General features: G+C 40.9%; 1 long non-coding RNA gene across 1 annotated transcript; it reads right to left on the minus strand.

Moving 5' to 3' along the window:
• Positions 1-4,371: 4,371 nt before the first annotated feature.
• Positions 4,372-7,299, minus strand: LOC119716837 (uncharacterized). The gene is made up of 3 exons (XR_005265547.2): positions 7,051-7,299; positions 6,677-6,805; positions 4,372-5,848 (listed from the first exon to the last, which is right to left on the minus strand). It is a non-coding gene; the product is annotated as an uncharacterized lncRNA (long non-coding RNA).
• Positions 7,300-7,973: the final 674 nt, after the last annotated feature.

Below are 7,973 nucleotides of genomic sequence, written 5' to 3' on the forward strand. Positions count from 1 at the left end.
TAAGATGCCGCATGGACACCAAGAGACTCCATTCTCTTTGCAGCCTTGCACATATCCTCACTGATCCATGCCCTCTGCTCCTGAAAACCAAATTTCCATTCAGTCAAGCAAATGTTAACCATACGTTATATTTTCAAGTAAACTGTTTTTGTTGGACACTTAATAGCGCATATATATATATAAACTAATAGCATATATATTTGTATATATAAAAACATGCACACACGTGTACATATACACATGTGTATGTTTACATGAAGCTAGTAATAATCTTTTTATAACAGCTATATGCTATAGTATGAATTTAATGACATGTTTAAAAAAATGAAGCTTCAAGGTAAGTAAATTTACTTGTAAATTCATATAAAAATCAATGAACACTTCTGGCCAGGAAAAAAGAAAAAAGTAAGAAGAATGTGTATTTTAACATCTTCTATGCAAATTAGGAATAAAATACATTTTTTTTTAATAGCTTTTCACCTTGAAATTAGTTTGTTCTAAAAGTCTTGAACGACGCAGAATATTTTAGTCAACTTGAAGTACTGCTGAGAAGGGAAGTATTCTGCTGATGAAACAAGCAAATGCAATTTGAAATTGGGATCAGTCTGAAACCATTTCCCTTCCATCTCTCCCAGTTTGGCTGGTGAATTGAGGAGAACTAATTGGATGGCTTCTGTTGCCCTTCAGCCCAGGGATGCAGGAATCCTCCTACCCTGGGTTTTTGACCACAGGAGCCTGTGAATCTCAAAAGAACATTTAAGCACAGGAGTCCAACTCCTAACTACAAAAATAAAAACATACCTTTGTGGAGAGCTAATGAGAAGATAATTCACAGGCATATTTATTGGTAGGAAACCACTGCATAAAATGCATGGGTAAGGCAAAACATTGATTAAAATACCACCCAGGTAAATCAGCTTCCTAGGCAATATACGGAGAGCACTGCCATTGAACTGCTCTGAGGCAGCCAGCAAAAATGCTAATGCAGCCTGCCAAATAGCTGGATGTTGCTGATGGAAAAAATTAGCCTCAGTACATTGGCATCTGGAGTCTGTGACTGCCATCCAAAAAGAAAAGGGACTGGTGCTGTGGAATTGGGTAATTGCACTCCAGCCGCCTACCGCAAGTCTGCTGTGGCTTTGTCATTCAAAAAATATATATATAAATAAATTAAGTGTTTTTAATTAAAAAATGAGGCTTTGAAAGTACAGAAAGTAAGATGCAAGGGGAAGCCATACAATTAACTGGATAAAAGGAATCGCAATTTCTGTGTGTCTGAGTATAACAAACCCAGACACAGGCACATATGCGTATGTGTGCATGTGTCGTTTTGTGTTTCTGGGTATTTGTTTCTGTGTTAACTCTGTGTCCATTTCACAAAGAATTATACACTCCATTTACTTGAGATTCCAATGTATATTACTAGGGGAAAAAAAAAAAAAAAGCAATTTCTCAGTACAGCCCATGTTTTAGCAATTATATTCCTTTCTCTCTTTTTCTCCCCTTTCTGTATTTTGGGGAGGGGGGGGGGGGGGGCAGATGACTGTCAGATGCGGTGATCACCCCCTGTTGTGATCCCCAGGGTATGGGTGTAGCTGGAACAGTGGGGCAGCCAGTAAAGATGCATTACCAGTCCTAATTCTGAAAACATGCTTGTCATAGGAGAAATTTGTAGGAGTAATGATACATTAATGCAAACATTTTGGTTATGTGAACGTTCACAATTTGCTTTGCTGCCGATGCCCAGTGAAATACCCTGAAAAACAATGTATATGCTTCTGCATGGCACTTCCTTTTCAGAGACTAGTTGCAGGTGTTTAGAAGTCCTTCCCTCCAAAGCAGCAATGACACATACTTCTCATCTCATACGCAAAATTTTCAGGAATGTCCACTTAAGTATTTTGGCATTAAAATAAAAATCACTGCATTTCTTGTACAAGACTGACTAAGGGAAGGTGTAGGTTTAAAACCTCCAGACTAGTGCTCAGAAAGGAATATGCTCATGGCTAAGTTAGCTGTTTCTAAGATCTGAAAAGGTTATCAATGGCAGAAAGCTGCATACCATGTGGACATAATATACTGTTTTACCTACTATTCCAAATATCCATGGATCTGATAAAATCTGACCTCTCCTCTCCTGGATCTACTACAGAGGCAGTGAGTAAGCACATTATTGGTCATAGACATCCATGGGACTAATCATATGCTTAAAGTTACAGGACTGCCTAAGTGCTTTGCTGGACGAAGGCCTAATGGACCATATGTGCTGCACCAACTCCTCATGAGAGGGATCAGCAAGGATGCAACTCAGACTCTTCTGGATTTCTTTTTGGCCCTCAGGGCTATTTGTGCCTGTGTGTGTGACTGTAAATAAACCTCACTTTTTATATACAGAGCACCAAACAGGAGGTGGTCCATACGCTGTGGTGGGATGTCCACAGGATGAGACAGGTACTTCTCTGCCTGCCACGGGGTCTTTCCACACCACAGACTGATGTGCAGGAAGAGGAGAAAAATTAACTAGAGGTAAGTATTGGCTGAAAATACCCATTGTCAAGAGAGGTGTTCTGAGGTGTTGTGTTGATGGACGTGTTCTTCATGGGGGATGATGCTGAAGTAAGTGTTAATTTTTAGAGAGCGTTCTTATATGCTTAGTAAGTGGCAGGAAAGAAAACATTAGTGATAACCCTTTGAAAAAGTTCTTAGCCATTTCTAGAAAACTATTTATCTTAAAAGAAATGAAGCAGAAATAGAATGCATTTGCAGAGAACAAGGTGAAACAAAGGTTATTTCAGACAACAAAACAAAAACCACATTGACTTAAGTGCAACCCTACATAGAAAAGCACTTATGCGGGTACTTCAGGTACAGCATCTACCTGATTGCTTTCCCAAGTCATAGCCGTGATTATAGAATATTTCATTTGCTCTTTGCAGTGTCCTCAGATCTGAAGATCTTTTTTTTCTTCAGAAAGAAATCGTTATAATCAATCAAAAGGCATTAACATTCCCACCGCTGGGATTATGAATTACATTTCTGTAATAAACATGAATGCCATTTCCCTCATCTCCTGTTCTTTCAAGAGCCCTAAAAGTTTTATTTCAACTTTCAAACTTGCATGAGGGCTTTGGCTAGGAGCGAATGCTTCTGGCTCACTTGAGCTAATTTGGCAAATAATTTTAAAACAATTTCTATTTTACGTAGAGTTTCAGAGTTTGACATATTGCTCAGTCAGCTCTTATTTCATGAAGAGTTTGTTTGATTAGGTGCCCAGGTGAAACACAATCGGGAAACCTGGTGAGCTGTAACGCCTCCAAGGGGAGGAGGAAATGAAGTGGCTTTGCTTGCTCCTTAGCAGAGTGTTACAACTCCTCAGCTCTGTCCAAAGGGATGTTTTAACAGCGCTGCCGCTGTATTTTGTAAAAAGCCCTTTTCTGACAACACATATTGGGCCTGCCATAGGGCATTGCCAGGAGTGTCTTTCTAAGGGGGTTTTATCAGTGGGCTTTGACTTGGTGTAAACACAATGGGCTGCCAGGCCTTGAGGCAGGTGTCTGCAGGTAGGAGGACCAGGCTCAGCCCTTACTGACAGGGCTTCTAGGTCCTGGTGCTCCAGAGTAGGTCAGAGCCACCCAAAAGCCACTTTGGTTGGGGTGGGCTTCATGGCATCCATATGATGATAAATCTGAGCTGGCAGGAGGGGCCCTGAAGGGGCTGGGCCTTTCAGGGTCTCACCCAGGCCTTGCTGGCCAGAGTGGGCTTTCACTGTATCTCAGCTGAGGCCCAGGCTTGCACTCACAGCCAATTTTCCTCTTGTTCCCATGACAGAGACATGAGCCTGTAGGCTTCATGTAGGTTTTAGGGCATCCAGAAGCATGGAAACAAGTAGTGTCCCCATGCCCAGCTGCTATGGGCACCCTTGTACTGCTCCTGCAAGGATGGGGAGCCCCAACAGCAATGACAAATTCCGACAATAAAGAATTTACCTTCAGCAAGGAATTCACTGAAAGTATAAGTCATGAGCTGTATGGCAGGAGGAAAAGAAAAAAAAAAAAAAAAAAAAAAAGGACCAAAAACCAGAGCATTGTTTCCAAGCTCCTAGAGAAGCAAGACATGCTATATCCTGAGGACAGAACAAGAAACCAGACCGAGTTTATATAAAGCTACATGTGGAAACCTCCCCTGGTAACAAAATGAGCAATAAAAATCAAATATCAATGAGAGTCCAAACATTCATCTTTAAAATCACTGAGCAGTAAATTACACATCACAGACCTCTTCAGTCTTCTGGCAAAAGCTGCACAAATGGAAACTGCCGAACGCAAATAAAAAACAATGTATTTGTTTAAATCTGCAGCTAGAGAAAGGCTCTGTACCAGTCACATTTTCTAAACAAAGCACTTCTTTTGCCACCTGAATTTCAGAATGCCTTTGTCCAGCACTACCTATGAGGCATTTAATCAATCACAGTGGTAAAATGAAGATGGCAAATTCCTTCCTCTCTTGCCCCCAAGTGAAGAGACGGGCACATTTCCTAGGACAATTTGAAAGAATTTGTCAGACATTCTTTACTGAAACCCACAATCTTAAAATAAATCCAAAGGAACTGAGTGGGTTTGGTGTTCATTTTCCATCAGGAGCTTTTATTTTTCTTCACCCGGGGCTGGATTACATCACAGCCACACCAGCAGCAGCCTGCTCAGCAGTGTGGAAAGCAAGTTTGTCCTGTCGCCATCTTCTCCTCAAACCAGAGCAGGAGGAAGAGGTGGCTCTGTCTGCACCAGAGCCTTTTTGATTCAAATAAGCCAAAACTCAGCAGCTTTCCTCATTATTCTCACATCACAAGGCAGCAGCAAGCCCACATGAAGGCAGCTGTTGGAGTAGTTCCTGCTCAGTGTGAGAAGTGCAGAATCTGGCCCTTAAGAAACTGGACTTTTCTTGTGCAGAGGTTGATGGACTACAGGGCTTTGGTGCCATCTTTATCCCTGTCACCACGTGTCAGGCCTATGGACCTGCACTCCACAGGTGCTCTTGTTTTCTCATGTTTTATGTGTTGGTTGGTGGAAAGGTCTCCACCACCTGAACTAGGCACTGACAAAAGACCAATGCCCTTCTGAACAACTATTTATAAGACATCAGAAGGACCTTTGCATAACATATTGTTATTTTTATTGATTGGAAATAAGGCAGTATGTCATCTGATATTTTATGAAGTAATGCACAGATGCTCTTAATATGAGAAGCAGCAGTGGGGTTGCAAACCTTTACAGTTCTTTTAGCAGTTCTCTTCCCCAGGCTGTTAGAAGGTGACTAGCACAAAAAGCTATATTGATGATTATTTGGGTCTTTCCTCCCCTCCTCCTTTGGTGAGCTGCGGTGAAACCATGTGAAATGACCATTTTTGGTAGCATTTAATTGTGGATGTTTGCACAAGACATTTTAAAGCTTCAGTGATAGATTATGAACCCTTTCTTTTAAACATGCCATTACAATTTCCCATTATATTGTTGCAGTGGACTGAACATAGCAGCAAACCAAATCCTAAATCCATAAAAGCAGTAAATTAAATGTGGCTCCAGTGGTTTTGGAGCTTGACCAACAAGTTATCTTTATTAATGCATTCAGGGAAAAGGTCTCATTTTATTACATTATTTTCTTAATGATAAAGGCAGTAATGGAATCTCAGCAGAACACACCAAAGGAATCTTAGTTTGCTGGCAGTTGGGTCAAATTTTTGTGTGTGCTTGGTACAGGGTTCAGACTTGGCAGTGTCCAACTCACTGACTTCTGTCTTGAAAAGCACAGTCTTTTGCTGCTTCTCTGTACTTGCTAGTTGACATTTTCTTGGCTTTAAATGAAATTTTGACACATAAATCCCACATGTCAAATGATATTGTAAAACAAGCATCCAAGTGTCAGCACATAGCCCAATAGTCTAGGGAGTAGAGAATAGAATAAGGAACACCTTTATGCAGTCTTTCATCTACATCCAGCCATCTGCAAGTAATTTGAAACCAGTTTCAAATGAAGCTAGGTTGTTTGGCCTGTTAACACACACAAAGCCAAAGCAGAAGTTTGGAGTCCTCATGGCTTTTATTGACTTGCTAATAAGTAGATAAAGCTTTTATTTTCCAAAACTGTTCTTTTCTCAGATAGCCTATTCCAAAGAAAGCCTAATTGAAATTACAGAAGTCTCTTGCAGAGTGCCACAAATTCCATTTTTAAATAGCCTGCTGATATTGAAAGACTTCATGATGAGCCTTTCACTTGCAAAGCAGGACCGGTGGGTTCCCCACTGATGAGCTGTTTTGTTTGATTTGGGGAGACACTAATGGTACTAGGTTCCTACAAAACAAGAGCGACAAAGGAGTGCGGATTTATGTGATGATAGGCTGGCTCCGAGATTCATGTCTGAAATCCCATAGGAAGTCTCATGTGCCTGCCTGCTGGGGTGGGTACTTTGCCATACTTGGTTCTTTTCTTCATAGTACCACTGAAAAACCAGAACTGCAGGTGAGCCGTGATTTAACAGGAGATTCAAGGCCCCTCAGCTGCAGCAAACTCAGATTCAGCAGAAATAAACTGCACATTCAAAACGGTATTTTAAGTATGAAACCTCTTAGGAATTTCAGATGACACAGAAACATGGACCTTGAAAAAAAAAAACAACACTCACCTGTGTTCCCAAGAGGAAAAGTCCTGTGCACCTCAATGTGCAGCCACTGCCAGTGAGACCAGAGAGGTGTGAAAGCAAGCATCAGGACATGAAAAATCCCAACTGAGGTTTGTGGGTTTGTAAATTTACCTGAAACATAATAAGTGTAAAGCTTGTGAAGATGTGAAGATCCAGCAGATTAGAAGTAACACATGAAGTAAATGCAACTATATACAGCTGTCAATCTGGCAAATATGAAATATAGTTTTTATATATGTGGATATACATATATGTACATACATATCTAATTAAAAAAAAAAAAACAAAAACAAAAACAAAACAAACAAAAAACAAACAAACAAACAAACCAAAAAAAACACACAAAAAAAACCTACCTGATTTTAGGAAAGGTCTGACTGAGAAAAGGATTCTTAGTAAACTTAACTTTGAAATACTTTTGAAGGGTAATTAATAAAGGGCATTAAATTCCTGCAGGATTTTACTGCATATTATGTGCTGTGAGTGATTTTTCTTCACTTGCAGTCATGCTGGGGACAATGCAATGAGGTTTGGCAGAGGCTGAATGCACAGCTGTGATGTTCAGGCAGAGTATGCCCTGAGGATGGGTTCAGGTGTCTTCTGACTACCCCCACCCCAGGGCTTACCACAGGTGGTCTCCACCAAAGCTTGATGAGATCCAGCTACTCCCCTGGGACAACAAGGGTGCGAATGGGACTGCATGCAGCCAGGTAGGTCCAGACTGAGAACAATAGTTTGAGATTAAACACAAGAAGAAACCAGTGGAGGCTGGTGAGACAAATCTGCGTGGGTAGGAACTGGGGAGTGATTTTGTTGGTTTTAGCTCAGTAAGGCCTTTCAGCTGCGTTTGGTGTTTCCATGCTTAGGAAGGTGTCGGAACTGAACAGAACAACTCAACTTAGGACATGGAGGTAGCTATCCCTTCTTCCCATGTATTTTAAATGGTTATCTGGTCTTCATCAAGGGCCTGAGATTCCTCATGTTGTGCTGATCATTTTTAAAAGCAAAAATCCACTTATGGCAAACGTGTAAGTGAAAGCAAAACAAATGATGCTGAACGTGACAAGCAAACAATAATGATATGAGGTTGGAGCTGAGGGGAACTCTTGTGAACTACTCACATGGCTAAAGCTTTTAGAGATCTCACTTCTGTTTGGTCCAATTCTTGGCTCTGTTTATTGTGCTATCTTTTAACTTCTTGGAGTGACTTGTGACTTAGTGTATGTGAGAGCAAGAGGGGAATTAGATGTAGCAATCATATGCAGATGTGGTTTCATCC

The sequence above is a fragment of the Anas platyrhynchos genome, chromosome 4 (genome assembly GCF_047663525.1).
Source record: "Anas platyrhynchos isolate ZD024472 breed Pekin duck chromosome 4, IASCAAS_PekinDuck_T2T, whole genome shotgun sequence".
Classification (NCBI taxonomy): Eukaryota; Metazoa; Chordata; class Aves; order Anseriformes; family Anatidae; genus Anas; species Anas platyrhynchos.